We start from the raw sequence: 26,151 nt of genomic DNA, 5'->3' as shown, positions 1-26,151 counted from the left end.
TGGCTGCAGGCAATGCTTGGCCTTCTTTGGCCTGAAACTGTGGCACTCCAGTCTATGCCTGTGACATCAGGGCCTTTGTCTTCTCCCCTTTCTGTATGTCTCCATTTCTCTGTGCCTATGTTCAGTCTCTCTCTTCCTTCTCCTATAAATAGACCAGTCATGTGTTAGAGGTCACACTCATTTGGTAGGACTTCATCTTGCCTTTTTTCTTTTTTTTAACTGAGATATAACTGACACACTGCTGAATATTTACTGAAAATGTGCCAGGGACTGTGTGTAATATATGAGGGACAGATGGATGGATGGATGGATGGATGGATGGATGGGAGGATGGGTGGATGGTAGGTGGGTGGATGGATGGGTGGATGGGTAGGTGGGTAGATGAGTAGGTGGGTGGATTGGTAAATAGATTGGTGGATGGATGGATGGATGGATGGATGGATGGATGGATGGATGAATGGGTGGATGGATGAGTGGGTGGTTGGATTATGCTCTGAGCTCTCAGGCCAGAGAAGAGTTTGGGCTTGTGGGTAGAGTTGGAGGTCATGGAACTGGAGAGCTCTGTGGAATGGAAATGAGGGGTGATTACAGACACTGCACCCACAATTGCCCCGTGTCCAATGGCTCTATGGCACTTTAGTTTCCAACTCAGCCTTTCCTCTCCATGGATGTGAGAGGTACCCTTTGTGATGGGCATTCTCACACCCAGTGGGGAGTCTGGGAACAGAAGGCATTCATGGGCCCAGCCTGTCCCATCAGTGGCAGGAGCCAAACCAGGTGGCCTGAAGAGGAACACAAAACCTCTGAGAGCAGTCTCCCCCTCCTCCCATGGGAAGCCCCGAATATCCCTCCCTGAGGGATACAGAAGCACCCAGGGCTTTGCCTTTGACATCTAGCAAGTGGCCTTTCTGGACTGAGGAGGCAGGGTCCATTTCCTGAGCCCAGTTCTACGTCGGAAAAATAGCCCAGCTTCAGAAGCGCCAAGGAAAGTGACTCATCCCTGGTCCTTGTCAGGCCCTCTTGTGCTTCTGTTAGATTAGAACTTTTATTTCCTCCTCGTTCCTCTATTTTTGATAGCGTACACTTCCTCTATTTGCTGCCCCAATGGTCTGAGCCACCACATATCACTTCCATAAGAGAAATAAGAAGAGGTAAATGAACCACTTCTTCCTTGGTTCTTCCTCAGGGCTCTGCCCTTCCCTCCACCACTACAAAAGTTACAGCTTCTGGGGACTGTTGGTATCGCAGGCGATCTGGCCCATCCTGGGATCCTGCCAGCTTCATCTCTATCCCCTAAGTAGAGCCCAGTGCTTAGTACATTTAAGTATTTTCTGCATGGAAAGAATAAAAAGAAAGTTGGTTATGCTCATGTGTTTTGATACTTGCCTTATTTCTCATGTATAGTTTCTCTGGGTGAATACAAATGGGAAAAGTCTGCCTCTGTTCTCCCCAAGCTGCAGAATTTGCTATTTCCAGGCCTGTGTCTATATGCACAGTTAATGACTTAATGAATGGATACATGAATGAATCACAAAAAGGCAGGACTGGAATGCCGTTCAGAGATCAGCTCAACCAACACTCGGGACCATACAGACCCTGACACCCAGACCTGAGTCTGCCAGTGAGTCAAGAAGAAAATGTAAGTCCCAAGGAAACCCAAGAACAAAATACAAGTCTCCAGATTCTCAGACACAGTGCCTCCTTTCACACATCATCTCCGCTGTGCAAAGATGTCCAGCACATAGACGATCGAGGTGGAGGCGTCAACCTCCAGCCAGGACTCAGCTAGCTCCTCCCTGACTTCCCATCTATGAGCTTGGGAGGGCCTAGCTGTACCCTCAGTTCTATCAAGAATGCATGCAATTTCCCAGTGGGACTAATAATGTTTGCTAAGGACACCTAGAAAAATGGCAGGAGCACATGCACAGAGCAAGGAGCTCTGTCTTGCCGGCTTCTGCTTCCCTAGCCCAGGGCCACCCCGAGTTGGCGCTTCCTCCTGCCCAAGGAGGCAGAGAGAAACCTGAGGTTCCTGTGGGGAGTTGGACCACAGTGCAGGGGGAGCACTGTCCTCACTGATATTTCAGGGCTATTTCACAATCGCCAAACCACCAGGCACATGCAATCACTGGCCAAAAGGCAAAAAGTACACGTTTCAATTGTGTGTATGTGTGTGTGTGTGTGTGTGTGTGTGTGTGTGTGTGTCAGCAGGGGAATTAAAACACAAATAATAAGGTCTGAAGGAAACTCAACCAGCCAGCAGAATTCCTTGTAATGGCAGTGTGGATTTTGGCCAAAAGAACATGTTTGAGACAAGGAGAAGATAGGCTTGTTCAAGTCAAGAATCATTTGTTAGATCACTAGATAACAGAAAAAAAAATTCTCAAGGCAATCACAAAATGTGATATACAGACATAGAATTATTTCTTAAGTCCAAATAAGTAAATAAATGTTAAATTAAAAGAAAAACTGGAAATACTTTTTTTTAACTTTTGCATTTACCATTTTGGGTGCTATGATGTCACAAATTGAAAGGTCACAAAGGAAGATTTTACCAAGATAAAAAGACCCAAAATTAACAAGTTTTTTGTTTGTTCATTTGTTTTTGTTTTTGTTTTTGTTTTCAATCCTTTACTAAAGGGATAGAAAGTACAATAGACTTTCAAGGTAGGGTTGCCAAAAATGTAGGAAATTCAGATAAATCTAAATTTTTAATATAACCATGTCCAGAATATGGAATACACATATACTAAGAAAATATTTGTTGTATATCTGAAATTCAAATTTAACTGGATGGTCTATATTTTTACACAGTAAATCTGGCAACCCTACCACCAGGCCTCCAGCTGGGAAGTATGGGTACTATATTTTAGAAGATTACAACAGTCTCCATGCCTCCCTCAACCTTTCCCACAGTGTCAGGCCTAGAAGCTGATCTGGCCCAACATCCTCATTTTATAGATAAGGAAACAGGTCAGAGAGAAGAAGTGACTTGCCCAAGGTCACACAAAGATTCTGTGGTACAACCAGGACCTACACCCAGTCTCCCTGCCCCAGGATGGTTTGCCACAAACGACAGAGGCTCATATTACCATCGGGATATCCACAAGAGTTGATCCAAAACGCCAAGCACTCATGGATCAAGTGGATACAAATAATAATCTATATCCTGCTTTTTCGTGATTCATCAATGTATCCATTCATGAATTCACTAACTGCATCTAAACATCCAAAATTTGCCTGGAAATAGCAAATTCTGCAACTTGGGGAGAACAGAATCACCCCATTTGTATTCACCCAGAGAAGCTATACATGAGAAATCCTTGGGCCTATTCACTTGGAAATGTTGGGTCAAAAGGTAAGGAATCGCGAATTTTAGCACTTCTTAAATGTCCAGAACCTGAGTCAAATGAAATTGTATATGAAATCCAGTGTATAAAATAAATCAAAACTAAAACTGCCACAATTAAACCAAGATTAGGATGGTGTCCCTCCGGCTCTGCCTTCTCTACCAAAGCATCCCAAATTTGCACTGGGGGATTCTCTCAAGCTGCATCCCATGCCATGGGATGACCACCAGTGTGAGCAGCATGTACCAGCTTTGGATTCAGAAAACTCACACCCTTGGGCCCAGTGCCCAACTTCTCAGAGTCTCAAACAGAGAAAATAACAATTGTTATTAGCAAGATGTCGTTGCACACACTAGCAGGTGTGTAAACACATCGGACGCTGTAGGGCCCTAGACCAGCACTGGTTCGAACAGCTGTGTGCTCTCATGTCAATGAAAGAAGAATGCATAGAAAGCTGGGTGGACTATCTGTTAGTGCTATATATTTTTTAAAGATTTTATTTACTTATTTGAGAGAGAGTGTGTGAGACAGTATGAGCAGAGGGAGGGGCAGAGGAAGATGCGGAATCCCTGCTGAGCAGGGAGCTCAATGTGGGGCCTGATCCCCGGGCTCCCAGATCATGACCCGAGCCCAAGGCAGCTGATTAATCGACTAAGCCACCCGGGTGCCCCATTAGCTCTATTTTTGCTCTACTCCACAATCCATTCTCTTGCAATCTGTTACTGGTACTCTTCTTGAGATCTTAGGGATGAATTCTTTTTTTTTTTAATTCACTAATTTTATTTATTTTTATTTATTCAAGGATAGGTGACATACAATGTTCCATGAGTTTCAGGTATAGGGAGAGATTCTCACAGGTCTGCCGTGACTCTTGACACCGGATTCTAAAGTGTTCAGCAGTCAGATTATGACCACAGTGTCTGTGAAGGTTGGTCAGGGAAACAAAAAGCCATGGTAAATCTTTGGATTTCCTTGGCAACCACGTTCCCTGACTGGAAGCCTCCGTGGTTATAAAACCCCTTGACCCTCCAGTATCCCAGGTGACTTTCTGAGAAGTCCAAGGCTCTTGATTTCTGGAAAGACATTGGATGCCCTAAGAATATCTAGTGCATACATAATACAAAGGCTGGGGTCCATATAGAAGACCACCCTTGGACAAGTCTGTCAAGAGTGAACTTGCTGGGGCACCTGGGTAGCTCAGTTGGTTAGGTGGCTGTTTTTGGCTCAGGTCATGATTCCAGGGTCCTGGAATCAAGCCCTACATCGGGCTCCCTGCTTAGCGGAGAGCCTGCTTCTCTCTTTCCCTCTGCCTGCTTCTCTGCTTGCTTGTGCTCTCTATCTCTCTGTCAAATAAATAAATAAAATCTTAAAAAAAAAAAAAAAAGAGTGAACTTGCCTGGGGCACCTGGGTGGCTCAGTGGGTTAAGCCTCTGCCTTTGGCAGTGGTCATGATCCCAGGGTCCTGGGATGGAGCCCCACATCGGGCTCTCTGCTCAGTGGGGGAGCCTGCTTCCCCCCCTCTCTCTGCCTGCCTCTCTGCCTGCTTGTGATCTCTCTCTGTGTCAAATAAATAAATAAAATCTTTTAAAAAAAGGAAAGAGTGGACTTGCCCAAGCCATGCCCAATGGTGTTGTTGTACTTGATGCATTACATTCCCTTCCCTGACCATTGTCTGCCCTTGCACTTTTTGAACTGTTTCGTGCTGAGATCCCTTGGATCTCATCCTCCTCCATTTCAATTCAACATTTGTCATCTGGGACCTTCCTTCCTAGGAACACAACCCATGGCCTTAGGGAAATCCTGAGAAGCAAGAACCAAGGTGAGTTAGCTTGGATTGGGTAGCAAACTATTTGTGTATCCTTAGGCAAGACACAGCTTCTCCTTGTGTTTTGGCTTCTACAAACAAGCACAGACTTGCCTACCTCACCGGAAGACTAAGAGAACTTAAAAATGATGGGCATATTAGCAGAATGATCTGTAAAGCACTATTCAGACATAAGATTTTGTATTTCTACTGGCGGTGTGGACCTCTAAGCAACTCTATGCTCTCCTATTTTAATGCCTAGTAGAAAGCAATTGATCAGTAAATACTTATTCTCATTAAAGTGAATTCCCAATACTATTCAGATTAAAGTAGTTGCTGAAATACACAAATAGATTGGCATTTCAAATCTTCTGCCTCTTTGATGAGTTGAATAATGAGATCTGCCCTCTCTGCAATAACTTTGTCGTCACGATCTTCTAAAGGAAAGGTTTACTTGGTCAGAGTTCCTTCTATGGTGCTGGTTTTCTAGTGCAGGTAAGAAACACATGAGGAACTACACTTCATTTGGCAACAGAAGTGGTAGGATAAGACCAAGACAGCTCCATACCCTGGGAAAAGATGTAGACACGCATGAATTTCTCCTCAACAGATCAATCAGCCAGGACTGCATCAGGCTGAGACTGAAAAGAAATAAATCTAGAAGCCTCTACTGAAAATCCACCACCTGGCCTCTGACGTCTTAAATCTCTTAAGAAGCCATCTCTTACATATGAGGAATCCTTTTTTCAGAGGAACATTTACATTTGATGATAAGTATAAATAGGACTACAATGGCACTTAGAATTTTCCAGTGCACAAAAGGACCCAAAGATCTGCTGGGACCTTTGTGTGGGATGGAAGAGTTCACAAGGAGACACTGAGACAGGGGCCACATGAGATGACTATTTGCAAATTCCTCGAATTTTGAGGTTGAGGAACTGGCCTGACAGAAATATCACTCCTTTAGCTGAGGGTAAAGGGGCATGTGTGAGAATGAGTTGTGAAAGGCAAGGGGAAATAAGAATGTGGAGAAACCTGGGTCTTGTGTAAGCATTTCTCAGATTCTTCAAATGTGCTAATGGGGTCCGTACCCAGGACCTAGTTGCACTCCACAGCCCTATCACCCCATTCTCTCCAGAGATCAAAAGGACACAGGCTTCTAGAGCTGACAGCCTGTCCAGGACTGCCAGTGGCCGTGTTGCCTCCTTACTTTTGAGTTTTGGAGGCTGGAAACATGGTCTCATTTGCTCCTCTCCATTACTTTAGGAATAAACACATTGTCATACCCATACCCCAGCTGAGGCGGCCAACCATAGCCTGCCTGCACAAGAAGGGAAAAGCCCATGCAGTTATGAAATAATATTTAAACTTAGGGATAAATGGAGTGAAGAAATTTCCTGTCACATTTATGTTTTTGGAAAACAGCCTTTCCAGAGAGTAAGCAGAACCAAAACTAAGTATTAATTGCCTAATAACCACAGTTTTAACTGGATGGAATTTTATGAGATGCCCAAATTGGGCATGCTGTGTTTCTAAGCAAAAGGACTGAAAATTGTCATTTTGATTTGTTTCTCTCAATAGATTTTAGTCCTTTCATTAATCTTTATTAACGGGATGGGTAGAAATGGAAAGCAAAGCCAAAAGGATGCTTAAATTCCTCAGAATTAGAGTAGTGTGACATGTAAACAAAAGCTTCCCCCTTATCCACACCAACCCCTACCGATGTCTGTCTTGCTTAGGGAATAAAGTCATTTTTCTCCATTAGGCCAGCTCTATGGAAAATGTCAGCATTGAATTGGAGCCACTGTAGGCAAGACTGCATTGTAAGTGCCCGCAAATAAATTGCTTTGACCTGAGGCATTTCTGTTTAGAACAGAATGGCGAGGCAGTGGTGGTTGCTGGGCACTGCAGCAGGACGCGCTGGTGGCAAAGACTTCCCCAGGCCTCTGGAATAAGTGAAGTGCTTACCAGCCCCTCGTTTGCAGATGAGGAAATGGGGGTAGAGCTGGTGAAGGCCTTCATGGCCATGGCCAGGATCAGGGTCTGCATTTCCCTCACGGACCCCACTGTGGTGCAGGGGTGGGGTATGTATGCTGAGGTGAGACGTGTGGCTGGAAAGGGTCTTCTGGGAGGTGAAACCCAGCTGGGTCTCAAACAGAAGCAGGAGTTACGAGGGCAGGGCAGAGGGAGGGATGGTAAATTTAGGTAAAGTGGGAATTTCCCTGTGTTGAAGCGATTGCGGGAAGTCTGCTTTGTCTGTGGAAGCAGGTGGAGATTGGGAAGGAGAAAGGTAGGAGCCTGATCAGAGACCCTGTATTCATCCTAGCTGCCCCTGCCTGCTCCATGCCAACGGATGGCTCCTAGAGTGTGGGTGAATGTCCACCGGCTGTCCGCCCTTACGCTGGGGGCCTCACCTGCTCAGGCTGCACCAATACCCCTCCAATGTCTATTTCCACCCCAACGAGAGCTCCCCCTTGAGGTCCCTCCCACCCCCCTCTCCCCATCTCCCTTCCACAGGAGTAGAAAGAGAACGCTGCTACCACACTTCTAGGGGAGAGAGAGACGGAGGCGCTGGGGAGACCGGCAATAAGAGAAGAAAGGCTGCCCATTCTCACCTCTTAAGGGAGTCACACTCCAAGGACCCCTTGTTCCCTTCAAGGTTTTATTTGTAGTTCCAGAAGGCTGGGCATCGAGGGAACCACTGGAGTTTCGGGCCTGCCATGAATGACTTACACAGCAAGGTTGAAGGTTGTGGGGATCTTTTCCAGGGTTCATCTCCTGCAACCACCCAGCCTTGCACTACTGTCCTCCAGCCTAACCCCAATGCAAGCAGGATGATCAGGCCACCCCGAGGCCTCGGTATCTGGTGTCTGTGTCACTGGGGTTGGGTTACTGCTGAAAGATGCAAGGGTTTCCCTGGGGCTGATGACTGGCCACCACTCTAGACTGGTACCGCTTTGTAGAAGTCATGCTTAGAAACAGGCCTGCCCTTCTGACCTGGGGAGTGGCGGCACTGTTTTTACTCGCTGTCTTTGATAATTTGAAAATTCTAAATGGAGGGCATTTGATCGTTTTGGGAAAAACAAAGCATTACAAAAACCCTGTAATTGTACTGGGTTCCGCCATTGCTGGAGTTGGCTGCTACCAGCCCACAAGAGCAGAATACGCACCTCCCTTCTCAAACGCATGGTCAGCGATGTCAGTTTGGTGGCTCGGAGACAGCTGTGAAGTATTTGCACCACAAATAGTGGCCGATACATCAAATAATCACTGATCTCATCTCATTCTCGGGAAGAACTACACAAAGCCACCACTCAGAGCAGAAAACAGACTTCCTGGTGCAGATGCAGTGCCGAACTCCAGCACGTGGGAATGGCCCCAAAAGCAACCCAGAAAAAACCATCACACCTTTCGTGAGCACTTGCCTGATGACTGTGAAACAAACAGACATCATTTTTTATTTTTTTTTCCTCCAGAGCCGGGATTGTTTTTGGAACACAGTAACAAGAGACCTCCCTGTGGAACCAGAAGACATGGGTGTGTTTGAGTCCTCACCGTTGCCTAGGTATATGTCATCCTGGGTTGGTCCCCAGACTCAGTTTCTAGAGTTCTGTGATGAGGCTGACGAACTATTTCCCACCCTGATCATGAGGACTGATCAAAATCATAGCCATGAAACAGAGTTCGGGGCAAACAGCAGACAGTAAGATGAATACCAGTTGATGGAGAAAATGTGGGAACCACCTTGCTAGCGAAATGAAGAGTTCCTCTCTTCCTTCAGGGGGAAGTCCATCCTTCCAGTGCCCCCATGTTAAGCTCATATTTCCATCTGCCCAGACCATGGCAATCCGCACCCACTCGGAAGAGCTAAGGGGAGGAAGGTCCGATCCCAGGCCCTCTCCACTGGCAGTGCTGGTGGTGCTGGCGATGACTCCCTCGGGAGCTGTCACAGCCAGATGCCGGCAAGTATGACAGCTCTAGAAACTTTTCCAGCTGTAGCATCTTTGATCACGGGGAATTCTCTAGACTCGGGAAGAAACAAATCTTATTAACTGTGCTGTAAGCATGCTTTCTTCCTCTAAGATCTCTGGAGAAAGAACTGTCTGTTGCTGGGAGTCTTAAAAGATGAGTCTAGCAGAAGGTCTGAGGGCAGACCTCTGCTTATTGTTGCCACATAACAAATCGCTCCAACACGCAGGGGCTTATAACAGCCATGTTAGCACACTCACACATTTTGTGGGTCGGGGATTTGAAAAGGAAACAGGCTTTATGCTATTCCCAAGTGCCTGAGGACTCAAATGGGAAAACTCAAAGACCGGGGGTGATTCAGCAGCGAGGAACTGGAATCATCTGGAAGAATTGTCACTCACGTGTCTGGCTGTCGGCAAGGTCCTCCGTTGGTGGTTTCCGCCAGAGAGCCTGCACGTGTCCGGTCCTTGTGGCCTGGGCTTCCCCACAGCATGGCAGCCACATGCCTCTCAAATGTCACCTAAGGACTCCCAAGGCAGATGTCCCAACTTCCCAGAGGGAAGCCCATCTCACTCTCCAGCCCTGACAGTTCATGACCTGGCATCAGAAGTTACTCTGTCACTTCTGCAGCGTTCTGTTCTTTCTAAGCAAGTTGGAGGGCCTGCCCAGACTCAAGGAGAGGGGAATTAGAGTCCACATCTTGATGGGAAAGTGGTGAGGTTCCAGAAAAGCAAAGGAATGGAACGTGATACTACTTCCATCCTTAAAAAATGTGCTCTGTCACAGGCGGCAACAGTGGTACCTTCACTTCCCATCTGTATATTATGGAAAACTACAGCTTTGATGTCTGCCCTTGGCCTTCTCCTCTGCAAGCCCCAGGCTGGGTCAGGTCCATTGTTCCTTCACGATGTCCCCATTAAAGGATTTTGCAAGCAGCTTGGGAGCCAAAGCCATGACTTGTTCATCTGGAATCTCCCATCCACATGCTGCTCCTGGCACAGAACAAGGCCCAGAAGTGGCTATGGGATTGGGATTATTATAGAACATAATAGTAATTTTAATAAACATCTAATAGGGCTTCTTATATGTCAGGTACTGCTTCTAAAACTGCTAAGTGCTTTAGAGATATTAACTCATTTAATTCTTCAGGGTGTTTTAGGAGGTAGGGACAAGGGTCATTGCCCATTTGGCAGACAAGAAAGCTGAGGCTCAGGCAGGTTTAATGACTTGCCCAAGATCGCTCAGCTGACAAGCGGCAAAGTCAAGATTTGAATTCAGCAGCCTGATTCCTAGAGTTGGCCCTCTGGAGCACTATGCCACACTGCTTCCCAGGGTGCGGGCAGCCCTTGTCAACGGGACAGGCTATTGAAGTTTCCATGCTGAACCTGCCACCTCCCTGCACAAATGCACACCTGCCCTCTCTGGGTGTCCATGTGCTTGTCAGGTGACACACAGAGATCAGACTTCTGAGGGCTTTCCAGGCCTGCTCCGTATGCTGTGTCTTCGCAAGCAGACTAAGCCAAAAGCTCAACCTTTTATGAGACAAGTTTTTATGGTCCTCTAGAAAGAGCTTAATGGGGTCTTTTCAAAGGTTACTGAGGACCCGAAGTGCTGGGATAAAAAGCTGTAAACCAGAATGCAGCATTCATTTCAAGTCATTCATCCCAGGAATGTATGCAGAGCACCGACTGGTACCAGATGCCATGTGAACCTGTGGATATCCGAGCGAGTCAAGGTCCCTCGAGGAGCTCATGGTGTGTGTCGGCGGGGGGTGAGGGGTGGGTGGGATGTGAGCCGACCCAAACACAGAACCAGAAATTACAAGGGAACAGGGAGATGAGTGTGACTCTGGGGTGCCAGGAGCAAGCAGCACAGCCACGGGACCCGGCTTTGAGAGGAAGAGAGAAAACCGCCTGATTCTCATTTTGCGATCCTGGCCAGCTGAGACAATTTTCTGGGACTGCTCAGAGCTCTGCAGGAGAGGCAATCTGCTCTGAGACACGATGTTCCACGCTGTCTTTTCTTGACATCAGATTCTTGCCTGACCTACACTCATGGCTTTAGTGGACTTTTGGAGCTCCTACCAGGCCAGCAAAAAAGAATGAGGGCACATGACCCCAGAGTGACATTTTGATCTCCTTTTTAATTTTGATAGCGCACAAAAACCCAGCACGACAAGGAAGAGCTGAGAGGTGGACGGCAGCATCTCTCCACTCAGACGGGCCATCGCCAGGTGCCTTTCCACTTAGAAAGGGACCCGAGGAGGAGCAGGAAGGCCTGGTGAAGTGAGCCTGCACTAGGGAAGCCACAGGCCAGGACGGGACTACAAATTGGACACCCCCAGCCCGGCTGCCTGCAGCCCGTCCTGACGCCTGAACTGACTGCCCCATCAAAAGGCAGCACAGGGGAGAGCTGGTGAAAGGTAAATGCCTTCCATTTGTTCCACTCAGCAGTGCTATTAGTAGCACACGGAAAGAATTTTGGTGTCAGATTTTTATCCCGAAAGCCTCAGTTGGATAGCCTGGTATTTTGCTTCCATAGCAATCTGCTTCTGATAGGATTTCCCTCCCGTTCATTCAAACTCCCCCACTTCATGCCTCCCAAGAGCAAAGCTTTGATTTCTGTTTCTTCATCCCTTCTCTCCTCCACCTCGAGGACAATGGCCGACGGCAGCCATTTTCTGACTCTTACTTACCTCCCTGCCCTGAGGACTTCCTGGCCACCCTCCTGAGACCGGGGTCATGATCTCCCCTCACAGACAAGGCTGTGGGGCTCCGAGAAGCAAAGTCACTGAGCTGGGTTCCCGCCTCGGGGCAGTGGCAGAGGGATCCACAGCACCTGCTGCCTGGACGCCGCAAGGGCCACACAAACGCCAAGTCCCTGGGATCCGGTGTCACCTGAGCTGCTCCAGCTTCTCATCGCTACTCCCTACAGACCAGCCGACACTGGCTGGGGGCCGTTTTCAAGCAGCTTTGTAGCTTTTCATAAAACCCCTTGCATTTTCCCTCCAAAAGTAATTTTCCTGAGTTCAACACAGAGTCAGAGTTTCACTGTTATTATTTAACAAACGGCAGAGGTTTTGACGATCGCCTTGTTGTCTTACTTGGTATCACTGAGAACTTGCTACATCTACTTCAAGGGAATAAAATGATACCAGAATAGATTTATGGAAAATGAAAACAGGAACTGGCAAAGTCAATGCTATTTCACAATTTTTGCTAAAGGAGTTTGCAACATTTGGATTTAGTTGTGCTTTTCTCTCTCTCTCTCTCTTTTTTGTGCTGTTTCAAATGAATTAGTCTGAATATAAAACATTTTGAACTTGCTAGAATGCCACGTGCCTCGCTCAGAGGCGGAGGGGGAGAACTCCATGAAAAATCCAAGTATTAATTTGCATTTCATAGGAGACCTTCTCCGCTCCCTTTTCCCCGAAATCAGGAAGCTGATTTCTCTGTAACCTCAAATGAGCTTGTGCTGTCTCTTTAGAGAACAGAAAGAACAATATCCCCTTTAAAGAGAAGCCGCTGCTGCTATGGTGTAGGGGCCACCGTTGGCTCTCAGGTCCAAGGACAAAGGCTGGTGGTGAGCCTTTGAAACATCTCTGAACCTCAGTGTCGCCATGTCTGAATCCACACCATGTGCCCCAGAAAGGCTGCTGAAGGGCTAAGTTATCCCATGTGAGTGAAAGAAGTTTGTAAAAGGGTTTTAAATTTCTCTTGACCTAGTGAATGGGGTGATCCCTGAAGCCATCATCACAGTCATGATCTAGACTATAACTTAACGTACAAGCAGGAACTTAAAGACACCTGCCGCGCCTACATGAAACAGTTTCCACACAAAGACCTCGGCGCTGGTTCCGGCAAGAGTGTGATTTTATGGTAAGGCTGCATGTTTCAGAGTGATTGCAGGAGTCTGTGATGATTCAGTCAAGGGCTTGGCTTACACTGACCTTTGGTACAAAAGGCGGAAAAAAAAGACTCACTTTGTCATTCATTCACTCATTCATTCATTCAACAAACCCTGAGTTCCTTTTACAAGGAAGAACGTAGGTGCCAATAAGGAAGAACAGAAGCATTTTAGAAGTCCAATGCGCTATCCATTGCGCCACAGAGCCACCTAGAACAGAAGCATTTTAGAAGCACAATTTATGTAGGCTTCCCACATGTTAAATATTCATTTACCAAAAATGGGTAGGAAATTGCCCTGCAACCTACGAAGGTCATAGAGAGGTGAGCCTCTCTCTCTAGAAATCATTTGGACTTCTAACTTAAAGTAGGCCCCAGAGATTCACCTCATTCCTTGTTGGACCGTCTGATGCAGTTTTAAATGATCAAGTATATTTTAAATGTGTGCCCTACCTTCATCTGTAACATATCTCTTTCCAGGTTGATTTTCTCCAGTCCATTGGAAGCAGGAAGATTCTACAATTAATGGACATCGAGTGGAGGGCAGGACATCCAACAAAGACACAGGCCTTTTCCAGTGAGGGTTCCTGGAGGCCTATGACTCCCATCCTCTGCAATGGCCTGAGGCATATGGACAGTCTCAGTTGGTCTTTCTGGGCTTGAATTTTCTTAAAAGATCAGGTGCTACCAGCCTGCCACCCTGACTCATTCCACCACAACGTGTGCAGGCCAGGCCTTTTTAGGCGATACATGGGCCTTTTTAGGGTCTCTTGGGCCATAAGAGACTTCCTTTTGTTACCTGTGCTTCTCCCCATTCCTCTCCGCTTCCTGGGTGCAAGTGGAAATGCACAGGAGGGGCTGTGGGGCAAGGAGATGCTGCGGTGTCCTATTCCTTAGACACAGGTCCCACAGGGTTTGGGGAAAAGCTCTTCCCTGAAAGGACACTGAGAACTGGGAAAAGCAGGACATAAAGAGGGTGCACCATTTTCTCCAGCTTTACCATTAGCAGGAAAGAGGGGGTGCAGAAGAAAAAGCACAGGCTCTTTGGGGTTATACTGAGGTCCTTATACAAGTTTGTCCTTTCAGCTCAAGCTGTGTAACCTCTGTCCCCTCACCTGTAAGAGGGGCATGACAATAATAACCCTAAAAGATGTGCTGGGAAGACTAACCCAAGAAACGACTATCTAAAAAGCAGCAAGGTTTCTATCCGTGCAGAATAATAGGCCCAGAAATAACAGTTAACACCATGGCCCTGAAGGGGCAGAACATTTTTCCGTGTGCCCTTCTGCACTCTTTGGCTGGTCCAATAATCAAATTGGCATAAGAGAGATTAACAGGAGAGAAACAAATTTCACATGTACAATAGCCCCATAAAAACAGGAGAGCCCAGAGAGCAGCCAGGTAATGGAGGCTTACAGAACATCCTAAGCCACGGAAAGGGGTACCAGTCTGGGTCTGGGGTCCAAGGGGAGGGAGGCCCTTCAGGGGAAGGGAGACATGTTTGGAAAACAAAGCAGCCCTGTTGTGTAGATCAGTTTCTCAGGTAAAGAGGTGTCTCTGGTAATAACTTGCTTCCTGGCAGCTTTCCAATGCAAATTTAGGCAGGTGACTGGAGGAAAACAACTTCTCCTGAATCTGCTGGGTTTTAACTGCCTTAACTCAAAACAATACTTACGTCAAAGAGGCATATTTTGGGGTAGCAAAATCAGCTCCCTTTTTATTCCATTATGGCCTCAGTCATAAGTACTAATGCAAGCGGGAGGCAGGAGCTGCTAGTATCTTCCCAACAGTAGGGATGACTGGAGATGAGCCCATGGCCCCTCAAACCTCCTGCTCTGACCTTTTCCTGTACCTCCTGGCTGTCCTTCCCAACCCCAAAGCTTCTTCAAGGCACCATCTGCCTTCCCCACCAAGAATCTTCTCCCTATCTTCCTTCTGGCATCCCTATCAAGTTCACGTCCAAAGGTTATGGGACAAGGGCCTCCACCATTGTCCTCAGTGAGCCATCCTCACTTCTTCACGCCCTCGGGTACCCAGGCGCAAGCCCACATCATCTCCCTGCTGTGCCGTAGCACTGCCCCTTCTTTGGCCTCCCTCCTCTGATCCTTCTCCCTGCCACCCCCTCCACATCCAAAACCTCCAGACCATAACAACCCCCTATGCAGCAGCTCTGGAACGGGGTGCACATGCCCTGGTGGGTCCTCAAGCCAATCCACTGAGGACAGAAGATAAGTGTCGCCACTTTCTGTTCTCTATCATTCATTTTCATTTCTATTAGTGTTTTATACTTTGAGCTAACACTTGCTGAGCTCTCACTCCACTGAGCCCCACTCTATTTACTCTATATCCTCATCACAGCAGCCCTGGGTGATCGTCGTATTTTAGAGGCAGGGAAACGGAGGCCCAGCTACATGCAATAACTGGCCTGTGGTCACACAGCCAATAAGTGACCAATGTTGTGCTTGTAGAAGTACTCAGATACTATCACACACATGCCTAATTTATAAATAAGTAAATAAAGATGTACAAATTGGGGCAGAATGCTTGAAAAAAAATTTTTTTTGCCATGGTTGTACAATTTTAAAAGTTTTAGATTAAATGTATACTCTTTACCTTGGCCTTCCAGATGAATTCTATCTGGCTACTGCCTACCTCTGCACTCTTCCTTCTAGGGACTTCCCTCCCATTACGGAAGCACAAGGCTTCCAGTTTCCAGGTGTTTGCGTCTGCTCTTATCTCTGACTGGAATGCCCTTCCTTCGGAACCTGTCAGCGAGGGCAAGATCTGAACTGCAGCGGAAAATTTGTGCTTTAATGGGAAACTCGGATTGTCTCGAAGACACCTTTCCCTGGTGATCTGACTCTGATTCTATGGGAGCTATTTTACAACTCTGGAAATTGTAGCTAGCTGATAGCAATGCAAAATAACCCTTGTTTATAGACATGTAAATCCTGTCCTATCCACAGAGGTTCAACTGACTTTTCTCCTCAGTGAAAGAAGCTGGTTTTGCCTCTATTTGCACATTCATTTCAATATTCCTCCCTGAGGCATGTGCCAGTTCTTTGGATTGTCCCGGTTTTAACACCTGCCTGGTTCCCTCACTGATGATGAGGGAAATGAAATTTGGAGCACATGTCTAGTTTCTACTTGTATGAGGGGAAAGATACCATCCTTGTTTCAAACGGTCATTAGGCAACATGGATTTTGACCCAGAGCCCATGCTCTTTGCTCTCATCCTGTTCAGACAACCAACTGTCAACTGAATACCTACTTAGTACCAGGCCCTGTGTTGGGAGCTGGGGATCAGCGATGAGTGAAACATGGTTCCCATCACCCAGAGACTCCAGGTCAGGTGAAAAGGAGAGGCAGAACACAAAGAGAAACTATGGTATCAAAGTGAGGAGTCCCTAGTCCCAGGTGGGAACATGGAGAAAGTTTCATGAGAATAAAAATGAATATAATAAGATAATCCCATTACAACAAATACTAACATTCTACCCAAAAAACATTAGACAAAATAAAATTTTGTGGTGACTCTTACTTAAATGAAGTGAAGCAAACCTTGGCTACATTTGGTTTCTCATGAGATATGTTAGTAATGCTATTTGGCCTACACTGCATTTTAAATAATAATATACCCCTTTCCAAAGAATACAGTCCAATATTTCCAAATCCCATGTACAGAACTGATAAGTTGGAATTATTCAAACAATCATCATCAAACAGCCATCCCCGCAAAAAGAGAAAAGACACAGCTATACAACAATGGGACAAACAGCTTTCCTGACACCAGGCTAAAGGAACTGCAAGCATGTGTGGATCTGAAATTAAAACTAAGACATAAATGTATCTACCTGAGTTTTGGATTGGTAATCCACATGCAAACTTCTCTCCCACCAAGGAAAGTGATTTTATTTATCTTCATTCCAAGCTCCATCCCCACTTCACTTACTCATTCATTCACCCATTTTCAGTTCATCCATTAATTCATCCTGAAATCTGAATGACTGTTTGGGTCTATAGAAGCTTGAAGGGGTATTTGATGAAAAAAAAACCTCAGTTCTTGTCTTCGAAAGATTCGTATTCTTGTTAAGGGGGGGTATGGGGGCAGGGCCCACAGGTAAATACCCATAATGCAAAGTAACTATGTTCTCATAGAGGTTATATTTGGAGGGAGATGAGAGCAGAGGGGACAGTGATGACAAGCGGACGAGTTTCTACCACAGGGAAGACACAGGGCAAGGGTGGGCCAGATGAATCTGACATGTAAACTCATTCCCCCTTCCAGGAGCATGTGTGTCAAGAACACGGTTAAATATAATTTTCGAAAAGCTAAAAGCATGACTTTTCTGCAAACATAAAACAGGTCAAAGATTTCATTCAACTCCTTAATTAATAAGCTGTTAAAACCAGTTCAAATGAGAATTTCAGAAATGTTAAGAATAAGACTCCAGAGTGGATACCAACCTGGTTAATGTCTCACAGGGCCAAGAACAATCACCTTTGGGTCATTTCGAGGATCCTGACCATGCTGCCTTTCTTTCTAGGTTCAGCGAGCTGGGCTCCATACCCCACCAATCACCTGACTGCCTTGGGGTGTGTGGCCCCCCTTCAGTCAAGCCCAAGATGACTGGCAGGAGCAGGATCACCTTCGTTCTTTATGTCACTCCTTACCAGGTTCTACTTGAAGGATATAATGACAGTTTATAGGAAAGAAGTATTTAGGCATATGATATTGAGTAAAGGGAAGCACATCCTGTTGTAAGGCCCATGGTGTCCCCAATTAACTGTGACTTGGAAACAGGCATTAGATCATACCGGATGTTCTTCCAATGCACTTCTGGGCTTTCAGCTTTGATTGGCTTTCTACTGAGTGGGCTATTCTAAATTCTTTAGGGGCTGAAGTTAACTTTGACTTTATTTTATCCTTTCCTTTCTGTCCCTCCTCTCCCCTCCCTTGCTCTTCCACTTCCCCTTCCCTTTCCTTTCTCCTTTCTCTCTTCCTTTTCCTTTTTTTTTTTTTTTTTTTTTCCTGTTTGGTAAGAGATGCAAAATCTCTGACTGTACTGAGCTCCCATGGTTTACACTACAATGATCTCAATGATATTTATTTCAGCGGCAGTGGGTTTACCTGGTTTGGAGTTCTTCCATGTCAACTGCAGCAACAGTGGTGGGACCAGTAGAACGAGCTGATTTGTCAAATCCTACTCCCCAGAGTTTTGAGACGATTCAACCAGCACAGAATAAGAAAGAGTCTGGTGTTTTTAAGAAACAAAAGGAAGCTCCTTAGGAGAGACAAGTAGTTTGGGGCGTGGGGACAATGGGGCAAAGTGGTATGAAGAAGTTGGGAGTTGTGTTTAGGCGCGTGCAGATTTTGAATCCTGGACCTGAATGAAAGATGAGGGATTACCCCCACGGGGGCTTAAGTCAGAGTGAGGCATGGTCTGTTGTGCAGGTTGGCAGGACTGCTCTGAAAGATTTTGGAGTCAGGACACTCAACAAGGGCATGGGGACTCATTCCCAGCTAGATGATGAAGGCTTGGGCACTTCAGAGAAACACTGAAGTGACAGAATTCAGAGAGTCAGGAACAATTCACTTGAGAAGTGAAAGAAAAGAAAATTTGAGAATCTCTCCGTTTTTAAATGTGTCTGAGAGGAAGGTAGTGCCATATTAAAAAAAATAAAGAAAGAAAAGCAGTTTTAGGAAAATGGATTGAAGATGACAAATTTAGTCCCATAGTGGGCACTGGTAAGGTGTTGAGAAATCTCAGTGAAACTAGAGAGACTCAGAAAGCCCATGGAGTCTTTGTTTTCCATTAGGAGTCTGCCTTGGAATAACGTGTGCCCTTGAAAGTATTTATAGAAGCAACACAACCCAAGTCTCATGTCACAATTCTGGCAGAATGGGAAGCTTCCACTGTCTTTTCGGTCAATTATTTCTGAGGATTTGAGTACCTGCCCTGTGGCAGGCATGTGCTGGGAGGCAGAGGCTGCTCAGACATTGTCTCTGCCCTGTGAGAGTTCACAGCATCTGAGAAATGAGCCATAGCAGGTAGCAGTGGCCGGGGAGGAGGGGCAGAGAGGGGGCAGGAGCGTCACAGAGAGGAGCCCACCCTTCTCCTGGCCGTAGACATCCACTCTCCAGGGGCACAAGGTCAGCTGGCCAAAGGGTTTATGAGCTGCCTTCCTCTGATACAAGAAGTCACTCACAGGAGGAAGGGGAGAAAGTAACTAAAAATAGAGTGGTTTCTGATTTGAGGACATTGCGACATTCTTTGGGTCATTTTAAGGAACAAGTCCCTGTGTTCTTGCAGGGAGAACTTGGAAATCAGCAGCCGTAGGTGATTTGAGTTACAATATGTTTAAGGGCTGGACCAGGCTTTCAGAAATCCTTCAGACATTGCTTCTCCTTAAAGGAAAGAGAGAACGTCATTTCCTTTCTTTCTCTCTCTCTCCCCCCATCTCCCTTTCTCTTCTCTCTCACCACCCCTGCACCCGACCTCCCTCCCACCCAACCCCTACCTCTTTCCTTCTGGAACACAGGTGCTAAGAAATAGACTGATTTATTTGATCCCTTTACTTCCAAAAGCATAGTATCACCAAAAGTCCAGGTTCAGGTACAAGGTCTCAAGCCTTTTAAAAGCTGCATAAGGGGCGCCTGGGTGGCTCAGTGGGTTTAAGCCTCTGCCTTCGGCTCAGGTCATAATCTCAGGGTCCTGGGATCGAGCCCCGCATCGGTCTCTCTGCTCTGTCGGAAACCTGCTTCCTCCTTTCTCTCTGCCTCCCTGCCTACTTGTGATTTCTGTCAAATAAAATTAAAAAATTATTATAAAAAATAAATAAATAAAAGCTGCATATATATTTCCAGAAGCCCTTATTGGAGAGAGGTGAGGCTTTTCAATTATCCATCTCAATCTTCCAAAGACTACCCTGTCCATAAAGCCGCCTCCCAATTAGACCTGACTCTCTGTCCTTGAAGCTCACAAAGCGCCTGACCTGCATCTTTCTTTTCTGTTTCTTATAATAACAACCCACAGAGACAGTGAGTCTAAGCTTGGCATCCCTAGTGCCTAGCACAGTTCCAGGAACTTAGCAGGGGCTGCGTAATTTTTGATGGATGAGGGACTTTATCCCTAACTCCTCAACACCTGTCACAGTGCTGACCACCCAATAGGCTCTCAGCGCTTCCTGAATGAATGAATGCAGCAACATAAACTCAGCTTCTCTCTCTAATAGGTATTAGGGATTAGCTGAGTGGTTACTATATGGTTTCCTTTCCTTCCCCACTCCGCCCCCACCCCAGCGCCCAGACTCACATTTTCTTCCTGGTTAGTCCTGGGCATGGATTTAAAAACATTATTTTAATGAAGAACTCTCTGTACTTTGCAACTTTCATATAAATCTAAAATTATTCCACAATATGAATTAATTTTAAAATTTAATTTGTTCTTCCTTTGGAAATTTTCTTCTACCAGTTAACCACCAGAACACTGGGGAAGTTCTTTTTTATACCTCTTTTCATTGAAAATCCTGCTTTTTATTTAATAATTTACATGTATATGCAAAATGCCATTTATATAGCATTCATCCTGTGCCAAGAACCATTCTGGGTTCTTTATAAATATAACTCATCGGATCCTTGTAACAACCCTGTGGTGGTAGTAGTCTCTTCTTACAGATAAAAAATTGAGGAGTGGAGAGGTTGGGTAACAGGCATCAGGAGGGGATCAGACAGCATAAAGTCTGGTCCTCTTAGGATGTTATTCTTTCCCTGGAACTTCTTTTCTCATGAGCTGAGACATGGTCTCCGTCCATGCGGTCTGAATAATGTAGTATACGAGGTTCCACCATAAGAGAGCCCCTGAACCAAAGCCATATGACACAGCTCAGAAAGAAAGGTACTACATTCGTTTTCCCTACACATTTCATGGAAGAAAGAATGATCTCTCTTTCCAACAGTCTGCACCCAAAGCCAACTTCATGTCCTTTCTCGGAGGCTGAGTCAAGGCCAAAGACTAGCCCAGCTGACAGTCAAGCCATTGCTTTATTCTTGTTGACCGGAGCAGAAGCCTAATGCGTCTTCATACCACATATGCTGTGTTTTTCTAACTGCATCAGCTCATCCATTCCCAAATCCTTTTTTTTTTTTTCATTCCCAAATCTTTTAAAGAATCCTTTTACACTGAGCACTCTTCCCAGTTTCTGTCTATAGACTTCTCTTCAGAGATATGGTCCTGCGTGTTTCCCTTCCCTGTTGTGTGGCTGAGACTGCTATCTCTTGGGTCACCCAAGCTGCCTTTGTGGCCTTATCTTCCACCTCCTGTGCCGCTGATCTGCTGTCCTACTAAATCCTTCCACCTGCAAGGTTCAGATACTTCCAACTCTTTTCGATCCACAGCATGGTTCTTCCTTTCCCTCTCCCCTGAAATAAACTCTAATACCTGGTCCATCTAGTAGATTTCTATCTATTTTTCATAACTTATCCCAAATGTCTCCTCTTCTTAGAAACTTCCCTGACATTACTAGGTTGCAGAGAAATTGCTTCTGGGGCCACACTGACTGTCCAGGACCTGAATTCCCCATGCCATAGGCTTCCAAGTCTGTCCTAAAGTGAATCTCTACAATTCTTCTCAGGATTCTTTTTTAATTAACAAACATAAATTGAACTGCACACATCTTAAGTGTATAATTAGATGAGTTTTAACAAATACAGACACTCACAAAATAAACACATCAATTAAGAATTGTGGAATATTCCCTCATTTCTACCAATCAATCCCCATCTCTAGCCCCAGAGATAATCATTGTCCCAGATCTTTCAACAAAGATTCAACCTATGACTCAATTTTCATATAAACTGAATCTTAAAACAATCTCTCTTTCTTTTTGTCTAGTGTCTTTCACTCAACATGTTTTCAAGATTAATCCTTGTTGTTTCATACATCAGTAGTTCATTTGTTACTGCTGAGTAGTATTCCCCTATATGAAGGTACCACAGTTTGTCCATTCTCTTATGGATGGAAATTTGTGTTGTTTCCAGTTCTGTGCCTCTATGAATAAAGCTATTGAAAACATTCTGTTATATGTCTTTTGTGAACGTGTGTTCTTACTTCTCTTAGGTAAATACTCTTTCAAGGTGTCTGATATTGCTACTACCAACTTATCAAACTAATTTCCCATTTTAAATATTTTCAGTGTTTTTCCTGGACTTAAAGGCCCAGTCCAAGTTTTTAAGGACCACTCCCATAACAAGTCTATAAAAGAGCCATAATTAACCCCAAGGAGCATGTCCAAGGTGTTGCTCAAAGAACAACACAGAACTAGAAGATAGTTTCTAATCCCAAGGCCCCAACTCTTTGCCTTCTGAGAAGAATGCCACCCATGGTACGTGTGTTTGGTATGCTCCCAAACACACGTGCCACACCCCATCCTTGAAGCTCCTTCAAATCAGCTCCCTTTTCCTCCAGCCAGTGTTTTGATGCCTTCAAAAGTCAAGGGTCCACAAATGGTAGGCGCCCCAAGTCCAGGATCCATTTTTCTTCTTTATTTTCTTGCTAGCCCTGGCAAATAAATATCAACCAGCCAACTGTGGCTATCTCAATATTTCCTGATAACCCTGTTACGGAGAAGAGGGTATAGATAATTGAGCCATCAAAATACAAACTCACCTGGTACCAAATCCAACGGAAGGAAAACCTTTCTTTACATGTTTATTTTATATCAGATGGAGGGCACACAAAGGTGACTAAGGGCCAGTCTTGAGTTTCAGGGCAGTCTTGAGTTTCACAGCCTGGTGAGGGCAGACAGATTATTAAACATGGCAAATAAGAGAGGCCTTCGTTTTAGCTCTAAATGGTGGAGGTAGAGTCCCTTTCTAGAGAAGTCGTGACTGGAAGCTTTCTTGAAGGTGACAGCACTTGTGATAATCCTTGAAAGTTGGTCTGGGTTGGGCAAATGCTACTACAGACTGTTGAGAGGGACTCTCTCTCAAGATGTAACTGACTGCTGAACAGAAATTAAATTTGAGAGGACATGTTCCTCCTCTCCTCAGAGACCCTTAGCTCTGAGACCCTGAGGAATTCAAATCACTTCCCACTTAGCCTGTGGTCCTCAGCTTCCTTCATTGCTGTAGCACATGCCTTCACCACCCTTGCAAGCTTGTTATGAAGATCAAAGGATAATGCAAATGAATGAAGTTCCAGAAGCATGGACTGCTACTCTGAGAAGCTAGTCTTGCTGACATCATTATTGCTTAGTGAATGCCACTGGTCAGGAAGGGAGACCTCGTGTTGGCACCAGCCCTTTACGCCAGCACCTAGAGAAGGTAAAACCATCACTGGTCACCTTTCATTTGGCCCAAGAAAATTTCAATGCTTAGTGCGTCTTGACCCAAAACCATGACACATTTTACAGTATGTTTCTAAGTAGCAATTTTCCATGAAAAAGAACAATGTCCCATGGCTTGAGGGGTTTTTAGCAAGACTTACTTATTTTTTCCCCCTCAAAGAATTTCTAAAGATTTCTGGAAACACCAAATCACCCTTGAATCCTTTAATTTCCTACCACTTACCCACAAAAGTACTTCTCACTAATATAATAGAGTCTAACATTCTGAAGTACATCAAGCATTCATTTGGATAAACTCTAGGACCTAGACAGAGCAGGGAAGGTGAAGGAAAAGGGAAGTCACAGGCTCCCCCATCTCATCCTCATGTAGGGCTTCCCACCTAAAGTGACGTTCTGAGGGAAAGGGGATTTTTTTTTTTTTTACAAAAGAGGCAAATTTCTCATGGATAAAGAAAACCAGAGCCTGTGCTGGGGGTGGAAAGTTCTTGGCTGTGTCTGTAACAAACACCTGTGGAGCACATACGCTACCCACCATATCCCCACCCCTGAGAAGACCCTGTGGCCCATTCACACTAAATAAGGTTCCTACGTTCTAGGAGTTTCCAGAGTTTCTCAGGTTACTGAAAAGCAAGCCACTGACTACTTATCCCTGCTTGAAAGAACTTTAGCTATGGGAACTGCCTGTTCAATTTCATTTTCAATCAACAAAAGTGTGACTTCATTACTTCAATGTCAGTTCAATAAGATTAGTCTGCCACTTTGTGCCAGACTCATTTTCCTAGGCCTGGAGTTAGGTGGCCTCTGCCTCATGCTACTTACAACCCAGGGTATTAAACTGATTGTGGGTCAAGTGCAAGATGTGATCATTAAGAATCCTTTCTCTTTGCAAATGTCATACTGCCTGAACGCTGCAGTCTCCTATTTGTTTGTTGTTTGTTTGTTTTTGAAACTCGTGGTTAGTCTTCTGCCAACCCAGAATGACATGAAGAACTGAGAATGAATCAGGTTAACGTGACCCCTGTAGACAGAGAAGATGGACATTTAGAACTCCCCAAATCTGCACAGAAGTCAGGATGTTCTTTCTGTTCAGCTGCATATAGTGCTCAGATTAACCTAAACCCATCAGAAATCTAACTGTCCTTAGCCAGCTCAGAAAAGGTTTCAGGTTGCAACATAGGGGAAGCAGGGCTAAGAATAATACTATGATTAAAAAAAAAAAAAAAAAAAAAGTTGGTGAAAGAGGAGGGAAAAAAAAAAAACCTCTAGGCAAGGACTGGGCAAAGTCTCACAAACCAGTATGAAGGATACACAGGGGAATCCTTCTCAAGGTTGAATTGGTGACTGGACCAATTTGCCCTCCCTTAAAAACACTGGCATTGATTAGCGAGTGTGACTTTATGGGTTATTTGCAGCTTTAGTTTTCATTCCAAGAAACTGGCAGCGTCTCTCACCACTGATCTCCCCAAATTGATGGATGGTAGCAATTATATAGAGTTATTTATGTAATGTGTTGTAATAGCAGTGCAAGTTGGCTGTCACTTTGACCCAGGCACCCCCTCACCCAATTATAAAGAAACCCCACCACAGAGCTGCCTTCAACCAGGGGCTAGGGAAAGAAAAAAACAAAACAAAACTCTTCATCCCACTTCTTAAGGAAACCTCTTAGGAAGTTTGAAGGCCTTAGAGAAAACCATGCCTTTTTAGTAGAAAAACTGAGCAGTCTTGTTTAATATTAACTTGTCTTTATGATTTATCAGTCCATCCGGGCATTTATTCCTGCCTGTTCTTGTAACAAACAAAGATTATTAATTTAAAGATTAAATTCTATTTTTTCACTAAGGGGATGCTTAATGACTGTGTATTATGTGCAAAGTAGTGGTCATGTTTCTAGCGAGATGCAAAGGTGAGCCATCGCTCCTGTGCTCAGAAGCAGGTGACTGGCAGCTTTATGATAAGAATAAGGATAATAACCACCATAACCACAGCTCTCATTTATTGAGCACCTGCTGTGTACCAAGCACTGCACGAAGTACTTTGATACACAGTCCCTTACAACTCATGGATGAGAATACCTTCTCTCCTGCCCTCTGGCCTTTAGTCATTGCCTTGTCTACTCCCCCATGATCACGGGTTATACTCCTACCTCAGGGTCTTGCCCTGTTTCCTCTACCTGGACTCTTCTTTGCCCAGATACCCATGACTCATTCCCTCACCTTGTTCAGGTTTCTGCTCAAATAGCCCTTTATCTGGCAGGCCTGTCCTGACCACTCTGGGTAGACTAGCAGCACATTCACCCCCACGGACCTCACTCCACTTGTTTGCCTTCGGAGCACTTGACACTCCTGACAAATTATACAGCCACTTGAAACTGCCTGGAAATGAGACAGTTGCGATAGCTGCACAAAACCATGATGTACTAAAAACCCAGAGTGAACTTTATAGTACGTGAACTACGCCTCAATACAGCTACTCAGTAAACAAACAGTATGAAAATAATTTACTGTCTCTTTCTCCCCCTCTAGGAAGCAAGCTGGACTTTGTTCCCTTTTCAGGTGTGTTCTTGGGGCCTAAAGAAGCACCGAACACAGAGGATTTGGTAAATATTTGTTGAATGAAGGAACATATGAGAAGCAACCTTAAAAACTAAAAAAAAAAACACTGATCAGCCACAGAATGTTGATGTTTTTGATTCTGTCGATGATTATCAGTTTTTCCTAGAAGTCAAATAGAATAACTCCTGGTACAGGTTGTCTGCTTCTCAAAGACTCCATGGGAATCC

General features: G+C 45.2%; 1 long non-coding RNA gene across 1 annotated transcript in view; it reads right to left on the bottom strand.

The window, feature by feature from the left end:
* The window catches only part of LOC106005356, a 51,956-nt gene that overhangs the window by 12,238 nt on the left and 13,567 nt on the right, over nt 1–26,151 (bottom strand). Inside the window, exon 2 of the long non-coding RNA XR_001178659.2 lies at nt 22,694–22,815. This is a non-coding gene — a long non-coding RNA (uncharacterized LOC106005356). The remainder of the gene's footprint in view (nt 1–22,693; nt 22,816–26,151) is intronic.

Source organism: Mustela putorius, unplaced genomic scaffold (genome assembly GCF_011764305.1).
Source record: "Mustela putorius furo isolate JIRA1106 unplaced genomic scaffold, ASM1176430v1.1 tig00000580_pilon_pilon_pilon, whole genome shotgun sequence".
In the NCBI taxonomy this organism is placed as follows: domain Eukaryota; kingdom Metazoa; phylum Chordata; class Mammalia; order Carnivora; family Mustelidae; genus Mustela; species Mustela putorius.
This window is presented reverse-complemented; position numbering and strand designations above follow the sequence as displayed.